The sequence below is a fragment of the Carassius gibelio genome, chromosome A16 (genome assembly GCF_023724105.1).
Source record: "Carassius gibelio isolate Cgi1373 ecotype wild population from Czech Republic chromosome A16, carGib1.2-hapl.c, whole genome shotgun sequence".
Lineage (NCBI taxonomy): Eukaryota > Metazoa > Chordata > Actinopteri > Cypriniformes > Cyprinidae > Carassius > Carassius gibelio.
This window is the reverse complement of record NC_068386.1, coordinates 15,664,864-15,687,048: the sequence shown is the minus strand read 5'-3', so window position 1 is coordinate 15,687,048 and position 22,185 is coordinate 15,664,864. Positions and strand designations below refer to the sequence as shown.

The window sequence follows — 22,185 nt, the reverse complement described above, 5'->3', positions numbered from 1 at the left end:
CAGTGATGACTGAGATTCAGGCTGGCACCTGCCATGCAACGTGCCACCCAGAGAGTCCATCAACTACAGCAAAGCAGAGAGAGACAGACCCCCAACACTCTTGTTACAGTGCAGCGAGAACGACAGACGCTTGACTACAGTGTGGAGAGAGAGAGAGATACATTGTAAATTGTATTCTTCTCTACCTATTCCTAATTTTTACCTTGTTACTGCTGTTCGTTGTTAAATCTGTATGCAGTACAGCTGTAAACACTTTGGCAATGTGAATCTACAAATATTTGTCATGCCAATAAAGTACCTCAAACCTATACTGAGAAAATCTCAACCAAACGAGAGAGAGAGTGACAGAGATAGATTTGTTCATGTTAGGGGATAGTAGAGGCTCATTAAAAAAAGAGATCAGTCACAGTATAGAAGGAGTGAAACAGGGACCTAGAGAGAGAGAGAGAGAGAGATTGTCTTCACAGGCTATGTAAGGTTGTTCTTTTTCTTGTCCGTTGTGAATTGAATCATTTTTTCCTCATTGTTAACATATGTAAATTCCTGTGTCACTGCTGCTGCTGCAGGACTTCAGTTCTGTTCACCATTAGAGGACGAGAGAACCAAGCCTCACACACACACACACACACACACACACACACACAGATTCTCCCCACTGACTCCACTCTCTGTTTCTCACTCTCTCTCTCACACACACACACACACAAAGAGAGAGATATTCTCCCCACAGACTCTCTCTCTCTCTCTCTCTCTCTCTCTCACACACACACACATACGCACACAAACATCAGACACACACAGAGTCAGAGAAGGACACAAAGAACAAGACTGCTGCAACACACTAACATAGTTTTAAAAACACATACACATTAGTTTTCCTGTCATGGTGGGCAAGGGTGTTTTTTTTATAAGATGTTCTTCTAGCAATGAGGCATTTTTTAAAATCAGAAATTGATTAATTACAAAGGAGGCATTAAACTGATTGAAAGTAATCAAAATACATTTGTTACAAAAGATTTCTATTTCAAATAAATAGGGAATTATGAACCGCACTCACAAGAACAGTCTTTTTTTTTTTTTTACGTTTTATTTTACATTCATCACTGATGGGAAAAGCCTTCCTCAGTACACTTTTCCCAACAGTGATGAATGTAAAATAAAATGTTAAAAGAAGAAGAGTTCTCATGAGTGCAGATCATAATTTCCTAAGTATCTTAATAGATTGATGCACCAAAATAAAAAGATCAAGTAATGGAAGAGTGCAGTGCAAACAGCGTTACTGAACTGTATTTTAAATAAATAAAATTCTTTTTAACTTTTTATCATAAAGAATCACAATTTCCACAAAAATATGAAGCAGCAATAATCAGAGTCTTTGAATGATTTCTGAAGAATCATGCAACACTGCAACTGGAATAATGACTGATGAAATTTCAGCTTTGCTATTAGATTAAAGGGTTAGTTCATGCGAGAATGAATCTTCACCCTCGAAGCATGTGACTTTCTTCTTTCAGAATAATCCAATCGAAGTTATATTAAAAAATGTCCTTGCTCTTCCAAGCCTTTCAATGGGGGTAAGCAGGTGTTTCGAGACAACAGTTCAGAAGACGTGAATTAAAGTGTGCACATCTGTAATAAAACATCCCTCACACGGCTCCGGGGGGTGAATAAATGTCCCCTGTAGCGAATCCATGTGTTTTTGTAAGATAAATATCCAGATTTAAAATGTCAATAAACACTTTTTTCTCACTTCTGCGAATAATAAATAATTTACATTTTAATACAAACTTAAAAAGAAAGGTTATTTTACATTGTAAATTGGCAAGTATAAGACTTCTCTAAAAACACTGAAAAAAATCGTATACTGCATAAACTATATATAACTTTTTTATATATAACATAATATAATATATAACATAATATTATATTATATCAGCAAGATTCGCTCTGACAAACCAAATATGAAAGAGAAACACTTCAAAGAAAACTTAAAAAATATTATTATTATTATTATTTTATCTACAACCCTGCATTCAAAATCCACTCGGCTCAAACATCTGAGGGAACATGTGTTTGTCTGAATTTGCTTGAAGCTTCTGATTTTTACAGCTCCTGAGCTAATAATCTTTCTGAACCATATACTAAACCCTCACACAATCTTTATACTTTACAGACATTAATTATACTTTATGAAGCCATTTTCCTCCTGGAAACTGTTGGCTGCTCCCCACATTGCAGCTGATTTCATCCTTTCGGGACATCTGGGACCACACACACACTTACACACAGACACACACACACACACACACACAAACACACAAGATCACTATATCACTCACCTTTCTTTGTGTCCCTTTAAACAGCTCATTCATGCCCAGGTTTCATCACGCTGCTCTCACGGTGCTCTCGACAGCCTCTTTTTATCACAATTCCTTTTGTTTAATATTTTACTCCAACTGCTCAACACTCTCTTATACCCCCATCATCTCCCACCATCCTCTGCAGAACAGAGGTGGAGGACAGACCATTCAGGAGAGGAGGGCACTCCAAATAAGAGGGTACTGTTTTCCCTTCATCTTGATTTACTGCCTCTCTCTCTGTTACACCACAGTTTGGAGCCATGGGGCAACAACAGTCTCCTCAATCTCAATAAATAAGGTCAGGAAAGAGAGAAAGATGGGCACAGTGAGGGAGAGACAGAAATTGTGTGAGAAATGTTGTGCAGCAAAAAAAAAATTTTATTAACCCTGAGAACTACAAACAACATGATACAAAGAGAAGGGATCTGGTGGAGCTGGGAATGAGTAAAGTAAAAAAGTAAAAAACATAAAGTGAGGTACAATGTCGCTCCATGGCTGCCTGTTACATGTGTGGCGGTGAGGTGTGATGAGGTAATTTACAGGGTTACACTTCAATAAACCCTCTCACAAAACATGCAGATGGGATGTTGAAAAGAGTGAAAGAGAAAAGGGAGGGAAGCTGCATTAAAAAAATTAAATGAAAACTGTGGCTTTATTTTACAAAAGCTCAAAGAGCAATGAATTTGCTTTAGTTTCTTAAATTCTCAGCTACTCAATGTTAACGTAAGCAAGCAGAAATGTTGTACACTGAAGAAATTTGCAAAATTCACAAACATTTCAGAGGAAGAAAGTGAATTGTAAATGTAATATGAGGTATGGTGTAATGTGTAGTTAAAGCTGTAGATTCTGAAGTGTGTTCAAAGGCATTCTAAAAAGACTTTGAAACATGACTCATTTTTAAGTCTAAAAGACTGCAAAAATGCTACATTAACAACTTGTTACTGGTAAAGGGTCTTAATATGTACAGGGGAAAATGTAAATGGTGTCAATTATTTTATGTTGAATTCCAAGTGATTGAAATCCAGACAAAATGTGTGAAAAAAAAAGCAATGACAGCCAAACAATTCAAAACATTTAGACTGTCCTTAAAATATTCATATTCAGGCTTCAACTGAATTATTTAGTTTGGAAAGTACTAAGTTTTCCCTCCTGAATTTACTGATCCACAAAATCAGTTTCTCAGCAGAATAAAACAGATATAATATATGAGTGTGTGCAGGGATGTTTGGAAGGTGACGGATAGGAAGACAGATAAAGATAACAATGGTAGCTGAGGCATGTGATGAGGGGAGATGAATGTGAGGAGAGAGAAGAGAGAAAGAGTGCTGGAGGGGAAGAAACAGTAGGGCTTGAGATTGAAATTAGAGCATGAAGAGGTAGTGAGGGAAGAGTTTATAATCAGCGCTTATATTACAGATAGATGTGCAGTATTAGTGCAGAACTGCATCTTCATGAAGACACACACACACACACACATACTGAATAATCTACAGCGTTGTGGAGTTAATAAATAAAACTAAGTCTTTGAGTCTGTGCATCATTTTGCTTTTCACAGTAAATGTAGTGGAATAAACCCTCATTTTTAGAGCCAAGATATGACTTTTATTCATTTATATTATCTGACTTTTATTAACACTGTTAATGTAGTTACATTTCTTTAGTCAAAGCCACCAAGGTTTCATAAAACTTTTTGCAGATTTTTACAGCCAAAAAATTACTGAATTCATTGTTGCTTTTCTCTAAATTGTGGTGATTTCTGGCATATTTTTATGTTGATTTGCAGTAAAAATGCTCCGATCATTATCCATTTATGCAATTAGTTTTAATAAAATTAAAGGGTTACTCGAGAACGAGTTAGTCTGTTGTTCATTATCTGGCTCGGCTCTGTGTTCATCTTCAGTTCTCTCTTCACAGCAGTTCAGTCAGTGTACTGTTTGAGTAAATGAATTACTCCGGGATATTGGTTTGTTTGAACTCAGAGGGAGTGTCAGCCACATTAAAAAAGTTAACAGCTTAAGTCATTTGTGGATTAATGCGTATTGGAGATGAGAATCCATTTAAAACGCTTCAGTTCAATTTGGTGAACTGGTTCAAGAAGATCCGGTTACATCGAATGATTCGTTCGCAAACCGGATATCACAAACTGCTTTGTTTTGAACTCTCTCACAACAGACACGGAAGAGAAGACTGATAAATAAAGTCATAATTTTTTGCTATTTTTGTACCAAAATGTATTTTCAATGCTTCAAAAAATTCTAACTGACTCTGGTGTCACATGGACTACTTTGATTATGTTTTTCTTACATTTTTTGGACATGGACAGTATACCGTACACACAGCTTCAATGGAGGGACTGAGAGCTCTCGTACTAAATCTAAAATATCTTTAACTGTGTTCCAAAGATAAACGGAGGTCTCACGGGTTTGAAACAACATGAGGGTGAGTTATTAATTTGGGTGAAATAACCCTTTAAGAGTAGTCACCTGCCATTTTTGTGTTTAATTACTCAAATCAACTGTGGTTATTTCACTTTGTCTTACGTGCTTAATGCAAAATGTGCAAGCAAACAGGTTGGAAAGACAATAGATTATTACCAATGATCCCTCTCATTTTTTATCTTGCTGAGAAAATAATTCTCTATTAGGCAGACATTTCGGACACCTGAACAAATACTTTCTGTATTCCAGACCTGTACAGTGCACACACAAAAAAAGTGTGTAAATTTTTTCTTTTTATATTTGATTTGACTCTTGATGTAATTAATTTATGCACATTTTAGGTTACATGAGAATTTTGTTTTTAACCAATAATTTTTTTTTAACAAATAATGTAAAAAACAAAACAAAAATAAAACTAAAAGAAATCATGGAAAACTTCTCAACAGCAGGACATTTGAACACATTGATCAATATGTTCGTGCGCAGAATTCTGGATTTTTTTTTCTGAAAAACTAAACAAATAAGACAAATAATGTAGCAACTGATTGAATAGCATTAAAAGGGGTCATATGATGCGATTTAAATTTGTCCTTTCTTTAAGAGTGTTACAAGCACTTGCTGCAGAAAGAAGATCTGTAAAGTTGCAAAGACTAAAGTTTCAAATCCAAAGAGACATTCTTTATAAAAGAAAAAACTTTATAAGAGTTAACCACGCCTCCTAATATGCCTCGTTTAAACATGCCCCCACACGTCTACGTTTAGTGGGGTAAGATTTGCATAACACTGCCAAAATGTTCATGCAAAGAAAGAGGTTGTAACTTTTATTCTCGCTGTAGTATTGTTGTTGCCGCCGGTGTCCTGTTGTAGAGAGGGTTTGTGTTTCATGGTAAAAGCTAAACTACTTTGTTTAGTCTTCTAAAAGAGGATGATATCTGCTTTGTCATGCCTATAGCTGATCCATGCTGGTCGCTGAGGAAATACATCTACTTTGCATTTTCATATGTAAAGGATTTGCCACTAATGATTCAAATGCAAGTTTTGAGCAGTGTAGAGTAGCGCTAGTTGTTTGTTGTTTCTCTGTTTACAAATCAGACATTCAGACATGGTTTTATGTTAACACGGCATAAAACCCAACGCATAAAAAACACAGCATAAGTCATTATAATCAGTAATTCTTTCTCGTTTAATACCTCGTTTATAACGGTTTTATTGGTTTGGTCTCACCATGCCGCGAGATGGCATTACAGTATGGTAAGGGGCGTAACATTTCGGTCACACGCTTCAGGTATTCAGCCAATCACAATGCACTGGATAGCTGGTCAATATGAGCAAACCTTGCTTTTCAGAACGATGAGCTTTGTAAAAATTTACGTTTCAGAAAGGCAGGGCATGGAGGAGCAACAATAATGTACATTATGTGGAAAATAATGTGTTTTTTGAACCTTAAACTGCAAAAACACATTGCATTACACCAAATACATGACATAATGTCCTTTTCAGCAATGTCATATGACCTCTTTAAATCTCAGACTGTTTTTATAGTTTACAGTACAGTTATCTATACAGTATATAATCAAAAGAGTAGCATAACTGTAGTCACACTGCTTTAAAACATGAGCAGCTTGGCAAGCTACAGCTGTAAAGTATCCTTTCCAACACCAAATGTAAAATGAAGATGTCTTTGCCATCTACAACAGCTTTATACAGATTTAAGCTTTAACCCATCAAAACGAGCCCTACTACAGCTAAATCTGTCAAAACGCCACATTCTCTTTGTAGTGTTCAGCACGGATACATCCAGCCTCACATGGATTGAACTTAAACATCTGAAATAAAACTTTGATGTGTGTAAAGAGTTTGAGGAATAAGAGACAGAAAATTATAGGAAAGAGGAAAAGGATAGCCTTACTACACTTTCAGAAGCGGTCGCTGGCTTCTCTGTGTCATTAAAATGAATCCACCTTGCGTGCTAATGCCTCACAAGGATAAATAATTCAGCGCAGGCACACGCTGATGGGGCAGGCTAATTAAAGAGCAGACCGGCGGTGAGAAGTCACCACCTCACACATTTGCACCACTTAACTTGGATTGTCGAACCCTGTGGTTGTGTCTGTAACGTAGTGGGACAGCTGTCTGGGCCTCATGGGGTGGCAAATGTCAATCGATGACGGAGGTCCTCGTGTGATCACGACACACCCAGCTGTTTGCAATCAAACAACAGCATACTGTGAACGCCAACAACCTGCTTATTAACCTGAGGGGAAAACCGTCAGAGCATGGTGCTCAGGGAGAGTCAACTCAAGCGTTTGTGACAGACGCCCAGACCATTTAACTACTTGAGTAATTTGATGGACAGCTGGAAACACACACACACAATTGTTCTGAAAGCTTATAAACACAGTGCTGGAAGACCAATGTACTGTTAAAGGATCGTCAGTGGAGTGTTGACTGTACTGTAAAGTGAGACAAAGATGATGAAACAACAGTATGAATGGATTAACCGTACTCCGGTCAGACACCAGAAAGAAAACACATGAGCTCATATCATCTCAAGGAGACTTAATCGTGAGGAGAGTGTGTGCACTGACCTTGCTGTGGGGCCGTAGGCTCTATGAAAGCTGTTAGAATACGCTGACATTTACTCGAGAAAAACCAAAGCAGTGCCTCGTATGAAGATGACTCCTCTCGCTCTGGGGAGGGATGATTTTAACTGGATAGTTCACCCAAAATTATCGTTCTGCCATAATTTACTCATCAATGTCAAAACCCGTATGACTTTCTTTAGTGGAGAAGAAAAAGATGAATCTGAAGAACATTCTGGTCGGCTGATTCCACTTTTCCATTCAGTTATGATAATAGTTTTCGAAAATGTTAATTCTTTCACCATTTGCTCAGCCATCATGCCATCCCATCTGTATATTATAGTGACGGAAATCCATATGACCCCAGTTGATATTTCACTGTCTTTTGAAATTGAATGATTAGTGTGTGTGTAGGAAAAACACAAATATTCAGATTGTTTTGATTAGTAGTTTTTGATGTGTCGACTTTGGGGTTCCTGTATATTTATACATTGTATGGACTGATATTTTTCTAAAAATCTTTGTTTGTGTTCATTTGAAGAAAGAAAGCCTCATATATCTGGAATGGCATGAAGGGAAATTTTACATTTTTATAGCTTAAAAGCTATAACCACAAATAAGTAAATATTTTAATACATTAAAACTGTTCTTTTGAATATTCATGAGATTAAACAACATATTATAAGGTTTTTTATAATGGATTATGCATTCATTATAATGCCTTAAGAATATTATATTATAATATATTATAAATACAGGCTTCATAAAAAGTATTCTTTTAAGTCAGTGAACTTAAGAACCAGTTAAGGCTTATCTGAAAGCAGACTGATCTTGTGAACTGAATCAAATGATTAATTTAAAGGATATGATTCAAAAGAATGATTTGTTTATGAACTGACCATCACTGTTCTCTCATATACTCTCATGAGACAGATTTATGACATACTGTAGGTCAAGATTTTCAGAGAATAAGGCAACAGAAAGCTATAGCCCAGTGTACAACTTGTATACTTGATACTCTCTTGGTACTTTTTTGACATTTTGGAACTTCCCAGTCCTCATTTAATTTTCTTATAATAAAAATTAAATTGCATTCCATTGAAGTAAGAGAGTGATATAGGTTTAGAACAACATGAGGATGTGAGAATTATTTTTTATATTTGGATAAACTACTCTCCTTAATAGAGGCATACTGCGACCTGTGTACATAGTATCTAATGTAATATATTCCAGCAAACACAGGGACAGCAATAAACGCGTCTGAACATGTGCCTATTTCTCCCGCTGCTTTACTTGAAAGCAAACACAGATCATGTTTATTTATTAGATGCCAGTCTAAGGCACTTCAAAGGACTGTCCAGTGAGAAGTTCCCAGAGACTACACTCACAGAACCTGCAAATTACTCCTGCCCCTGCAAGGCCCCAAACCACCTGCCAAGACAGTTACATTAGCTTTCCATTGTTTACAGTACAGCTTTAAAACAAGTGCAAGGTGAAAACCGTCACATTCACGGGCCATATCAAGATTAGATACAACTGAGATGAATGGCTAAAATAATAGGCTCCCTCAGTCCTACACCCCACATAGGGATTGTGCCCAATTTCCAGTGAGAAAATGTACAGTGAAGGTTGTGCTGAAATGTTGAGTTCGTTCCAACTGTGAGGCTTTTCTCTTGATGGTTAATCAATGAGTCATATTGCTTTAGGTCAAAAATGGGAGCTAGTTGAACAACCACTCTGTCCAGCTAAGAAATTCAGCTTGTGTTGTTTAGCCATTAGATTCCACTGTTGTACTGGAGAGTATTCTCACTGCATACATGGCAGCTCCCTTCTATAGCAGCATCTTAACTCAAATGGGATTGCCTTCTCCTCAAAGGACACATGCAAGGCTGACTTAAAATGTAGGCTCAAGAGTCTCCAAAACTAAGACAAGCACAAAACAAATTTTTTTTTTGAAAAAAATCTAGTTTAAAATCTAGTTTAAAGGGGTCATCGGATGCCTATTTTCCACAAGTTGATGTGATTCTTTAGAGTCTTAATGAAAAGTCTGTTTGGTTAAAATTTCTCAATGGTAGTGTAAAAAAAACACCTTTTTAACCCTGCTGTTTCGTAGCATTTTCCTTTAAATGTTAATGAGCTCTGCTGAACCCTCCCCTCTCTTTTCAGCCGCTCTTGTTTACTTTAGCCGCATCATTTGTGAAACTTGCCAATTAGCATATTATTAGGAAAGGCGATTAGCAAAGAGTCATTAAAAAACCTTCTTCTGATAGTGAAGCTGGATCACAAATGATTTGCGCGAACACAGACACATTTAGGTAGATCGGGGGTGCATTCCCTTCAAAAACAAATGTAATTCACTGTGACTTTAGCGGCTCAGATGTTGGGAGTAAATGATGACTGCTATGTTCATTATTACATCCAACACCAAAACACCTCAATCACTAAGGAGTTATTCTTTTCTACATCTGCTCTGGTGAGGAAACAATGGTGGACTGATGACTGCTCACTCAGGGCGGGTCTAAGGTAAGACGCCAGTGCAGTCTGTGCTGAAACACTACTGTCAATCAAACTACCGTGGGAGGGGCCTGGCATCTGAGATTGGATCAATTTCAGAAAGGGGTAAAGATTTTAATAGAAAAAAAAAAAAAAAACATGAGTGGATTTGTATCATTATATGGTGGTTGTGACTGCCAACACACATTTCAGTTCAAACAACTTGTAAAAGTGTATACATCTGATGACCCCTTTAAAACACATGCACCAAGTTCATAGAAATGAGCTCTTTCTATATTTATTTTGGTTTCAAAAGTTAAAATTTTATTACTCTAAAAATGTGATGTAATAAAGTAAAAAAAACCAACATTAACTTTACATGTGAGTGTAGTGTACGTGTGTTAATCATATATATATATATATATATATATATATATATATATATAATTCACAGAAAGTCAAAATATGCTTATCATCTGAGAGGTATTCTCAAATAAATTTCAAGTTTAATGTGTTTATGAATAAAATAACAAATCCGGACAACAAAATTAATGTAATTTCATGACTAATTGACCAAAAAAAAAAAAAAAAGGTATCTTACATTTCAGCATAATTAAATGCCTTGTAATAGCCTTTGCATAAGATCATCTAAAGAGAGCTTAAATCTTTATATATTCTAGAAGCTTCACTGTATGATCCACTTCCCCACATTTCTTTTTCTTTTTCAAGCTATTTCCTGCACCTTCTACGGCCTTCCTCTGAGTGGCTTGTCTTATCTAGGGTGAGATGGTTGAGGCCTAACTGTGGAGACTTGAGAACCAGAGTTCAAGCTCTGTGCTCTTATGAAAGAGGGCTGCCATTGATTTTGCAGTGTGACGGACTAATAAAGATGGATCCTTTTCAGAGCAGGGCTGAAATGAAGGCCTACAGGAAAGAGACAGGCACAGCCACTTGTCCTTAATGGAAGATTGATTTTAATTGTGACACACCAAATTGGCCCAGTTCTAAACTAATGAAACAGAAAAAAAGAAATGGAAAAGAAAAGAGGGTTCCATGACTCAGAATGCTTTACAACATTATCTTTCTTGAGGGGGTAAAAGAGTATCATTACCGTCATGGAGAAAGCTTCGAAAACGACTGAAACTACATCTGCAGTCATTTTCTTTTTCCTTTCCAAAAGTTTATACCAGAGAAGCTTGCAATCCAATTTTTGCTCTCAAAATAATAATAATAATAATAATTCTTACCTATGGTAGTATATAGAATCAAATATGTTTCTTTTATTGAAAGTGCACCCTTGACTTCTGACTGTGACACACTCAGTCATACATAAATATCAGAAGCTAAATGGCTAAATGATCCCGAGTGTCGAAGGAAATGAGTTGTAATGAAAGCTCTCGTGCAAATGGCTCAGCACAGCTTGAGGTTTTATTGCACTTTCTGAATCAGATCAAACCAGTCTCAGAAACAGATCACTTGTCGGGACTCAATAAATAAGTCTACCAACGCTTGAACAAATCAAGACTGTGAAAAATACAGTGAGTACTGATAGCTACACACACAAACACACACAAAGAAATTCTTGGGATTTTTACTTATGAATCAGAGACCTACAATTTCCAGAGACAATCGAAAATATAATTGAAACAGTTTTACCGACATACTGGAATACAATACAAACATTGTTTTTGATTTTGAGTCTACTGTTGGTTTGAAAGGATGCAATTTAAACCCTTTTTATTTTGTGCATCATCCATCAGCATTTTTCCTTTTATATCTTTTCAAGTGTTATTCTTGGTATTATTATCAATCAAACCAAGTATTTGTTTTATGCTTTACTCAGCACAGTGTGGCTCAGAACAGCACAGCAATGCGCTAGAAACTAGTAAATATGCCACACCATTCATCACATTCTGCATACTCACGTGCGGCACGGCAGATTATCAACTCAGGAACACAGTGGGCTATGAGAAGGACATTAAAATGCATTCCCCAGTGTCCTTAAAAATCACTGAGCCAGGGGTTTTTTAATCTCTTTCACACATGGACCCAAACGCTTATGCACAAATACACCTGACAAGCTCTTATTTCAGATCAATACAATCGATCCGGCTTCCAGTGGGCCAATGAATTAGAACTGATGTCATATTTGTGATGTCGACTTCCCGGTGAGGTCATTTCAATCTTGCCATTCGCTGCCTAACACTGCACTCAGCGCCTGTCAATCTGAGGGGCTTGTGAACTGTGTGCATTTCAGAAGAATACATAACTGGAACGAACCTTCGAGGACTTGAAGAGCAAACCACACTAAGCTCCATTCGGTGAAGATCCAGTGATTCTCTCTGCGCTGCTGCCAGAGACAGCTCTGCTAGAGATCTCTCTGACATTACAATAAAGCTGCTTTTCATCCCCGCTGTTGAACCCTTCTCATGTCCTCCTGCGCAACAATCACAGTTTTATTTCCTCACTTGGCCTTTCCAATTTCAGCGAATATTACTTTGCAGGAGGTTCTCCAAACTGGTAAATAAATCTGGTTTATATTGAGGGATATTGTCACAGAATCTTTTTTGGCACAGTTACATAGACATAGCAGTCCAGGCAGGACCTGTATCTTATAATGGTGTGAACGTGTGAAGTAATGTGACTTAACTGATAACAATTGGCAGGTTATTCCAGGATATGAATGAGGTGATTAAGGAGCTTCTGCCTAATGTTAACAAATCTGCAGAGGTTTATTGCTGAACGTTTTATTTCAGTGCAGTGTAAACTCTCGTAATGCTTTTGGAGCCCTGTGCCTCTCCCAATATTTGTAGCTCAGACAGAAGTAACAATAGTCCACTGCCATGGCAACAGAACAGGCTGATGTCAAAGCAGCCGCTGCCGTGTGCATTCAGACTCTGGATAGGTGACAGTAATGTCAATTACGCATTAATAACTCCAAACATGCACATATGTGCTCCAGCAACCAAAGATCAACCTTGTGAAGTTGGATAGAGCTGTCGTTGTTCACAGAGACACATCCATTATGTCAAAAAGGATTTGCTAAACCTGTGGAGAGCGGTCACACACTGAGGGGATTACATAACGCCTCTAGTTTTCATTTAAAAATATGATGTTAAATGGATTGTTCAACCAAAAATGAACATTCTGTCATTATTCGCTCGCCCATTATGTGATTCCAAACCTCTATGAAGAATAAAAGAAGATCTTCTAATCGCATAAACTATGTGCTTGCCTTGTTTGTTTCTGTTGTTATTGTTGTTTTTAAGCTGTCAATGGATTAAAAAATAAAGCATAAGCACCATAAAAGCATCATCAAATCTTTCTGAGCCATAGACTGCAGTGTTCCTCCAAACTGCGCAGTACAGCTTCAGACAAGTTCTGCCTCGAGCTCTTTCCTCACTTCTGTTTGCCTCTTTCCTTTCACTTCCTGTCTCTAGTCAGTTGTCCAATCCAATAATAACAAAAGAAATGTCCCAAAAAACACAACCTTTTAAAGAAATTAATATTTTTCTTTAGCAAGAACACATGATATTGATTAAAGGTGACCGTAAATACTTGCAATGTTACAACAAAGTCTATTTAAAATAAATGCTACTATTCTGATTTAGAATGATTTCTGAAGAATCATGTGACACTGCTGAAAATTCAGCTTTACATCACAAGAATAAATTACAAATGAATATATATTCAAATAGAAAACCATTTTAAATTAATATTCCACAGTATTTTTGAATAAATGCAGCCTTGGTGAGCATAAGAGACTGGACCTCAAGTAGTGTACATCTCAAGTCTAATTCATTTTCTGTGCTCTGCATTCAGAGATAACACATCTAACATCAAACTTAAAGTTATGACACACTGTTTATTTTTGGTGTGAAATCTTCTAGTAATTCACATTCCGCTACATTTTTCTCACATTCCAACCCGGATCCCAAATGCGAACAAGAAGCTCAAATAGGTCTATTACATGCCTGCCTACAAAAACCCATAAACGCACTCCATTTACTCAGAAGAGGATATTCAGGCCCGCAGAGCACCGTGGGAAGTGCGTATGGCGGGAGTGTGCGCTGATGTTATTCATAGTTCACTGGGCTGTTTAAGGGCACATCCCTATTCACTTTCAGGTGATGGAGGGAGTCGTATCATCCCAGTCCTCACACTATGAAGGTTACACAAGAGAAAACAAAACAAACGAGTGGAGCTTCACCTAATGGGCAGTGACGGAGTAATGTGGGCGTCACGCCGATAAAAAGCTCATATTGTCTGCGAAGCAAAATCACATGTATGAACACTTCAAGCGTATCAGGTTACATGACCGGCAAAACAAACAACAAGATTAAAGCCTTTTAAGCCTAAACAACTGTTACGGATTCACTCCCAATGCTCACTCATGCACACACTCACACAGGAATAGAAATACTCACAGAATGAAGCGGACCTTGTCAGGAACAGGATGCCATGGATTGCTGTGGTAACAAGTGAACGCAGTCCTCCGGGGAAATGCAACACGTCCTCTAGGACGACAGGATGAAAGTCACAGAAATGGAGTGGTGTGGAGAGTCTCAAAGGAGAAGGTATTCCATCTGAGAGCCCTTCACAAGCTCTGATTCTTATAATAAATCCATTTCGATGGGACAAAGTAGTTTTTTTTTTTTTTTTTTTTTTTACAAAGCTCAAGCACTCAGAGGAAAAAAAACCCCACCAATTGGCACCAAAATGGTGACAGAAAACTGAATTGTCTCTGTTATTTATTTATTTGTTGCTGTATCTGTCCCTCTCTCTCTCTCTCTCTCTCTCTCTCTCGCTGTTAATGTTGACCCTCCCGGCTCAAGCACAAAAATAGGAGGGAGCGGCAATAATGGCCAATTCTCAGAATTCTGCACTCCAAGAGACAATCACATGCTCCTGCATGCTCATCCGCACACAAACGCACTCTCCTTTGCACACATAGAGGTTTCGGTTATGCATTGCCGTCTAGCTGCCACTTTCTGTCATCCCTCGGCACAAACTCTCATCCATTACTACAAAGGCCTTCTAAGTCTTGCACAGACGCACTCCAACTCAAACGTTCCAGGACCAGTCAGCAATTTTTCCCTGCTTTCCTTTGCCACCTCACTCTACCTTACACGCTGTTACCTTTAGTTTCACAGAGAAGCGTTCCTCAGGCCCACCTGCCACATTTGATGAAGGGGAGCATCGGCTTGAGCAAAGAAATTAGAATATATTCAAAACTTATAGTGAAAGGTATATAAAGTCTCAGAGCAAAAATCCTCCAGAGCTCAAGTGTCTGGGAGGATGAACTGATTATGGAGCCCAGCGCTCACGCTCTGTTCTCCAGCACCTTCATCAATCCAGCTACCCCTCCAATTCCCACGGCTCCTCCCTTCAGGAGTTCAGGAATGAGCTTTGGCACGCCACACACTCCCTCTTTTCTAGGAATAGCGCCTCTTGGATGGAGGCAGGTCGAGTTATGGCTGCTCCGACGTCCGTGGAAGCAAACAGAGCCGCAGATGACACCAGAGAGAACTTCCTCATCAGAGTCTCGTGGCCTTGCGTTGCTTAAAACCTGAGGAAAAACAGTGAGAAATATCAATTATTCATTACGCTGTAGTACAACCTTCAAAACTGATATGACTGTTCTACTACAAGGGAGTTTTAAAATACAATACTGATTTATCTGAACTAAAACCACATTCTTATTATAGTACTTACCGGCTCACATTATATTTTCCCAATAGTAATTCAGTCACACCGTGCATTTATATTACAGTCTATAACAGCTAGTGTACTGTTTCAATGTAATTAATGTAATGTTATTGAATGGATGTGCTCAAACGTGACAAGTCCCTTACATTGCAATCAATATCCAATCAAAACCAAGCCTCATTATCATTCCAAAAAAACCACTGAAGTACTGTATCATGACTGAACTGACATTAGCTTCTACTAATGATGTCTAACTATGGATGTCAGGGACGAATAGTCATGTGTAACACTATTTACTTCCTTGATGGATGTTCCTGCCGTTATTGTGAATTTTTCATTGTTGCAAATTATTCAAAAACAAAAAAAGGGTCTTTAACCCAAAAGAAATGTCAATTTCTTTTGCTGTTGATGCGACTTAAGCCACACTGGATATATTATTCAAAAGCCACATAAGTAGTAAGGAATTGTTTTAGCAAACTAGCATTCAAAGTTGGCTTTATTCTAATGTATAAAGTACTTTTCATGATCCAATCATTTGCTATTGGATTAAATTAATTTTTACTCTATACTTTTGCACACTGAATATCATTACATTACAAATTACATCATATTAAAAATTAAAAATGTGTTGTGAATGGGTTTTCATAGATAAATCAATACATTTGTTATATATGCTGGAAAGTACTGGCATATTCAAATTAGACTGAACATTTACCAAGGCTGCAAACAAACAGACAATAGACAAGGGATTTGTAGCAGATTCATCCGGACCTGGCCATGGGTTCCCAGAATGACTAATTGTAGATGGTCGTGTCAAATAACAGCCTCATCAAAGCGTAAAGCTCTTTGGTGAGACGGACTGTTCTATAAATATGAAAGGAGAAGGTTATTAAAGGTGGATCCATCCCAGGCGTGGAGCTGTTTTATCCAGATTCTTATTTCCATACAATTCTCCATGTCATGCTTTGATTATGAGGGTGTCTCACTCATCAGCAGGACTGATATAAAGGAGAGGAGGGAGATAGGAGAGGGGTCAAGGGAGACAAAAAAGAGTGATGAGAGACAAGAGAGGAAGTGACATGGATAGTGGCAGAGTCAGAATGAGACGTTGAAAAAGAACTGTATTAAAGAGATATGCTCAGTTAGAGAAAAAAAGAGGACAGGAGAAGTGTAGAGACAAAGAGGGAGAGAAGAGACAGACAGAATCCATGAATTTTGTGTGGATTCCTACTGATATGACTTATCAGTAAAATAAAACTGTAAATGTGACCACACCTTTATGGGTGGGTTATTTTGACTTGGCCAGGAAGCAACCACCTGGCAACCACCCAGAACACGCTAGCAACCAAGCAACAATATAAAACACCTATTAAAATGAAACCAAAAAGCAATGCCCTGGCAACCACCAAGGATGTGGTGGTGAGTTTGGCATAGAAAATTTTAAATTGATGTTTTAGCGAAATAATCATGTAAATAAAGTATTTTAACAGCCGAAACTGAAAAATTCACAAAAGAATGATAGAAGAAGTGAAGAGACGGACAGAGTGAAGAGAAATGAGAGGCGATCACTATGAGGGGTTACAGTCCTGACATTGGTGTCACTCTTGCTTATCACATATGTCGCTCTCAGGAGCGTCGCACTCAAGTCTGCCTCTTTTCTTCTCTATTTCCATCCCTTCCTGCCATCTTTTGGACCAGCCATCCCGCCAGCCCTCCTGCTCTCTCACTCCTTCTACCAACACAGGCAAGTCATTCTTCATGCTCACACAACTATATGCTCAGGCCTGAAGGCCTGCTGACTCACAAACCCTGTAAAATGTTAATAAGGTTAGAATGGGGGGAGATGCAGGGGAAGATAGACACTAAAATATGATCAGACTTGAATCGTGACCTTTTAAAGCTTTCGAAAACACTGCTGATCAATACACACCATCTACACACAAATACTCCCATGGGAGCATTTAGCATGTTAGCACATTGTGACTGGTGTGAGAGGGAGCAGGTGAGATCTGGTGGGGTGTCTGTGCGTGTGTATCAGGTGGAAAGACACAGAGACAAAAGGGTCGATATCTGGATTGATGTAATGTGAGAAATCCACATCTGAGGCACCAGACAAGAGCTGCCATGTTCTCTTCACACACACACACACACACACAAGTGTAGATGTGAAATGTGAAAAAGACTGAAGTTACACGTGAGTGAGTGAGCTGGATCTGGCTGTTAACAGTGAGCAACAGTGTCCACCACACAGATATAACAAAGACACACACACACACACAGCAGTGCCAATATGTGCAACAAGAAAGATTGCTGCCTTCTCCCTAAATATAAACTATGGAAAATCACTGCACAAATCATTTTCTTCTTAACAAGTATTTATGTCTTGTTTTAAGGATATAAGCCACCTTAAAAGAAGATACATTTACTTGAGAAACTATTTTTTAATCACATTTATTTTTCTTACCCCATGGACATGATGTTTTACACTTGAATCTCATTAAATAGTTATGGATGTACATTAAAAAAAAAAGAATAAAAATCATGGTAAATATTGGTGGGGGTGGGTGACAAATGTATTAATTTAATGAGGTTTATGCTTAAATCAAGAAAAGAATGCACTGAAAATTGTAACTTTAACAATTAAAAATATACACTGAAAACCTTTTACATATTTTCAAATGAAATTAAACATTTAAAACATTTTCAAGAATACAAATGAAAAATAAATTACACTTATGATTTGTGTTTAAAACATTTTTCTTTTATGTATTTATTTGATGCTGTTTTAAACATAAATATATATATATATATATATATATATATATATATATATATATATATATATATATATATATCATTTATTGAAATGTATGAAATGTTAAAACAAGAAACCAAATGCCAGTGCAGTAAAGAAACGTTCAAGATATATTCTCTTAAAACAGATATTGTAATATTTAATAGAACAACTAAAATATTTAAACACATCTTGGTTTGGATCTTTTTCCCAGAAAGCCAGATAAAATACTGATCAAGAAAATGAATGTATCCAGTGTACAAATGATAAAAGAATCAGGATAGTTGATAGCAGAGGATGAACCAATACGAATTTCTTTCAAATGTGGCAGTAGAAGAAGATAGTCACCTCTCTCTGACTCAGACTAGAGGATGGAGGAAGAATCAAAAATAGGGAGATCAAGAAACAGGGGAGAAAATCTTAACGGGGCACTGAGATTTAACGAAACCGCAAATGAGAAATTCATCAAGAGTGATGCCAGGGGACATCTATGAGAGAGATGACAGAGATGAAGCAAAAAAGAGAGGACTTCAGGGAGATCTAGAGAAAAACCAGAGGGCTAGAGAGAGCGTGAGAGGCTGTTGGAAACTCACCCCTGTGTGAGAGTGGTCCTCCTCAGGTTAACACAATCCCTGCTCTGTGGAGCCATTCTGAGCAGAGCCGGCTTGGAGCACTGCACACTGTCTACAGAATACCAATCACACACCGGCAACACACACACACACACACACACACATACACAGTCAGTAAGTCAGCAGCATGACATACTCTTTCACTTCAAAAGCAAGCCACCACAACACTGTAGATGTGCTTTATGAGCTGTGAATGAAATGGATAATGGAATAAGCTGTGGAACACAAACATACACACAGATACACACAGATACGCACGGTGAGACGCAGTTCCAATGACGACCCCAGTGATGAGGGACAACAGGCCGGTCTGCTCAGGAACTGAAGATGAGAGGATCGTGTGAAGCTCCTCCGGTGCGCCTCCTCCTTTCCTTCTCACACACTCTCTTCAGCGTCGAGCATCAAGAGGCTCTGTAATGTTTCTCTTCCACTCTCTGTCCTTTTCTCCTTTGCTTTCCTTTCTTTTTCAAGTCCCAGACAATGTTCATAGCTGTAATTCCAAAGCACAGCAGTGCAAGCTGCATTCACTCTGACTCCAAACCCCCTCCCTTCCTCACATGCGCTCTCTCTCTCTCTCTCTCTCTCTCTCTCTCTCTCAGCTCATTGTATCCCCATACCTCCTCTACTCTCCCTCCAATCCAATCAGGTCTCACTCCTTCTCTCACCCTTTTCTCCTTCTCTCTCACTCCTCCTCCTCCTCCTTTTTCAAAGGCAAATATCAGCAAGCATCAGTGAGATCACTAGCTTCTCAGACAAGTATTCAAATAAGTGAAGAAAACGTCACTAATGTAAAACACTTGACGTGTCTTTACGCAGCAGCAGCACACGGCAGGTAACGTTAGCACACGTCACGCTACCAACACAAACCACACACGTACTGATAGTATTTGAATATACAGAACAAACTGACAAGCCATAGGTGTTCTCAAATGAATTTAAACTGCAATTGCTCTAATAAAACCTAATATATTTAATGTATTAATAAATATATCTGTTAATTATATTAATAAAATATATAATTTAATTGATTTAAATGCATATTATATTTTTATTATTATATGTTTCATTTAATTTCGCCTTTGACACAAACCGAAAAAAAAGAAAAGCTACTTCAATGGCAGTCAGATACTACAAGAGCTCTGAAAATACTTCTAATTATTTGCTAAACATCCAGGTTGTGTCTTTTAAGGGTTTGTCCTGTGCACCTGTTGTAAAGCAGGAGTCCCCTTCACTGCAGCCCTGTACGTCTACACGCTGGAGAATCATCCCGCCCTTTCCCTCTCGCTCTCTCTCTCTTTCTTTTCGTGAAACGGCTAAATATGCATTCAACAGCTGTCTCTCCACCTCTGCTCTGCTCCGCAGCCTCATCAGCACAGAATCCCCTTTTGATGCAACAGAACACAGACTCTTCAATAAGACTCCAGACACAATCTTGTGCTGGGATGATGGCGTTTCAAAGCCTTGTGCTCTAGACCTGTAACCGATGGTAAATCCTTGAATACAACCCTCATTTCCATACAATTTCCTTGTTATTCTTACAGAGACATGCAGAAACCCAAGGGTACAAGGATGAGAGAGAGAGAGAGAGAGAGAGAGAGAGGAGAGGAGGGACTGAATGGTAGGGGAAGGAGGGACACATGGAAAAGGAAAAGGAAGAGGAATGATGGAGTGAATGGGAAGAGGGAATGGATGTGGGATAGGGAGAAGGAGGGAATGGGAAAAGGAGAGAGAAAGAGAGAATTGACATTCAGCCTGTGTACTGTGCCTCACTGGTGGAATAATGATGAGCTACTCAGTATTCCAGTCACACAGCCTCTACAATAAATGGGGGGATAGAGGGGGAGCAAGAGAGAGAGAGATGGTATAGCGGTGTAACAAGAAGGACCGGCAGACGGAGAGCGCGTGTGAAAAAGAATGTGAGAGAAATAGACCCGACTAGACCAGATAAGCATGACAAAGCTTTCAACAGGAGTCTGCGCACACATGTAACCATTTCAAAAGCACACATAAGCATAACATCGCATTTCCAAGCAATGCCGAAGCTGGTATATGATAGCTCTGTTAGCATATCCGCACCTCATTCATCACGTTTAGCCCCTCTCTCGCTCTCAAAAACACAAAGACGAAGGGTCAGAACAATCCATGAGGGCCACAACTTCTTTTCCAGATACAAACAAGCTCATGGGTCTCTTCTGTTCAAGAATATAGCTCGGGAAGCATCACACATACACGCACTGCAGTCCAGATATAGCACACACACATACACAGAGGGGCAACACACAAGGGGAACACTCTGTCAAAGTCACGGTAGGTACAGCTACCTCAGCAAAGAGACAGATGCAGAAAGAAAGAGAGGACTTAAGTGCACACACACACATCACAAAAGCATGCGCCATCTTCCAAATATCTTTTAAATAGCATTTAAACACAAAACCAATCCCATCGCACCAGAGTCACTCAGTGAACAAGTAAAACAGATGTAGAAGAACAGACACTTGTAGTCTGTTCTCACCGGTGTATTGTAAGGTCAGCAGGTTTCAGCTCGCACTGAATATGCAGCCTTGCACTCATGGGTAGATATTTATAGAATTTACTAGATAAAAAATACAAAGGATAAGGAGAACAAAGTGGTTTTATTATTCAAGGCTTATTGACTAAGAAAATTACAAAGCCTGTTGTTCTCCAATATTTTTTGCTTGTTGCTGATAATATTTTATCAGTTCATCTTCAATGCATGATTTATATGATTTTCTTGGATAAAACATCTTAGATTTTCTCAGAAATCAGATTTAGGTGGCAAATATCAAAATAATATCCCAGGTCTAATAATGGTTTAGCTCAATGAACAGAAAATGTGCCATAATAGTAATTAATTAATTAATTTTTTTTTTTAAAGAAAGAACAATACTCAAAGTTACAGTGAGACACATGCAATGTAAGTGAATTTAAGCACTTATAAATTCTTCTGTTGAAATGTGTTCAGTTTGAGCTGTGAAGATGTTTTATGGTCATTTTAGGGGTTTTACATTTAGGGCGTTGTTATCATGGCAACAAAGTTTGAAAAAATGTTAAGATATTAAAGTGATCATTGTTTAAAGATACCATACACATGTTTCATTGTATTTTTTTTATATTTTATTAATTGTTACAACAATTTTAAGTTATACACTTTGTTCT

At 38.1% G+C, this 22,185-nt stretch overlaps 1 protein-coding gene across 2 annotated transcripts in view; it reads right to left on the bottom strand.

Annotated features, from left to right (window-relative positions):
• The window catches only part of LOC128030021 (glutamate receptor ionotropic, kainate 5-like), a 56,534-nt gene extending 36,959 nt beyond the window's left edge, over positions 1 to 19,575 (bottom strand). The window contains exons 1-3 of one of the 2 annotated variants that reach the window (XM_052617483.1): positions 19,257 to 19,575; positions 18,970 to 19,060; positions 14,301 to 15,442 (exon numbers count right to left, since the gene is read on the bottom strand). The gene's annotated coding sequence lies outside the window, so the exon portion shown is untranslated. The remainder of the gene's footprint in view (positions 1 to 14,300; positions 15,443 to 18,969; positions 19,061 to 19,256) is intronic. The other variant, XM_052617482.1, reaches the window with a different exon arrangement.
• Positions 19,576 to 22,185: the final 2,610 nt, after the last annotated feature.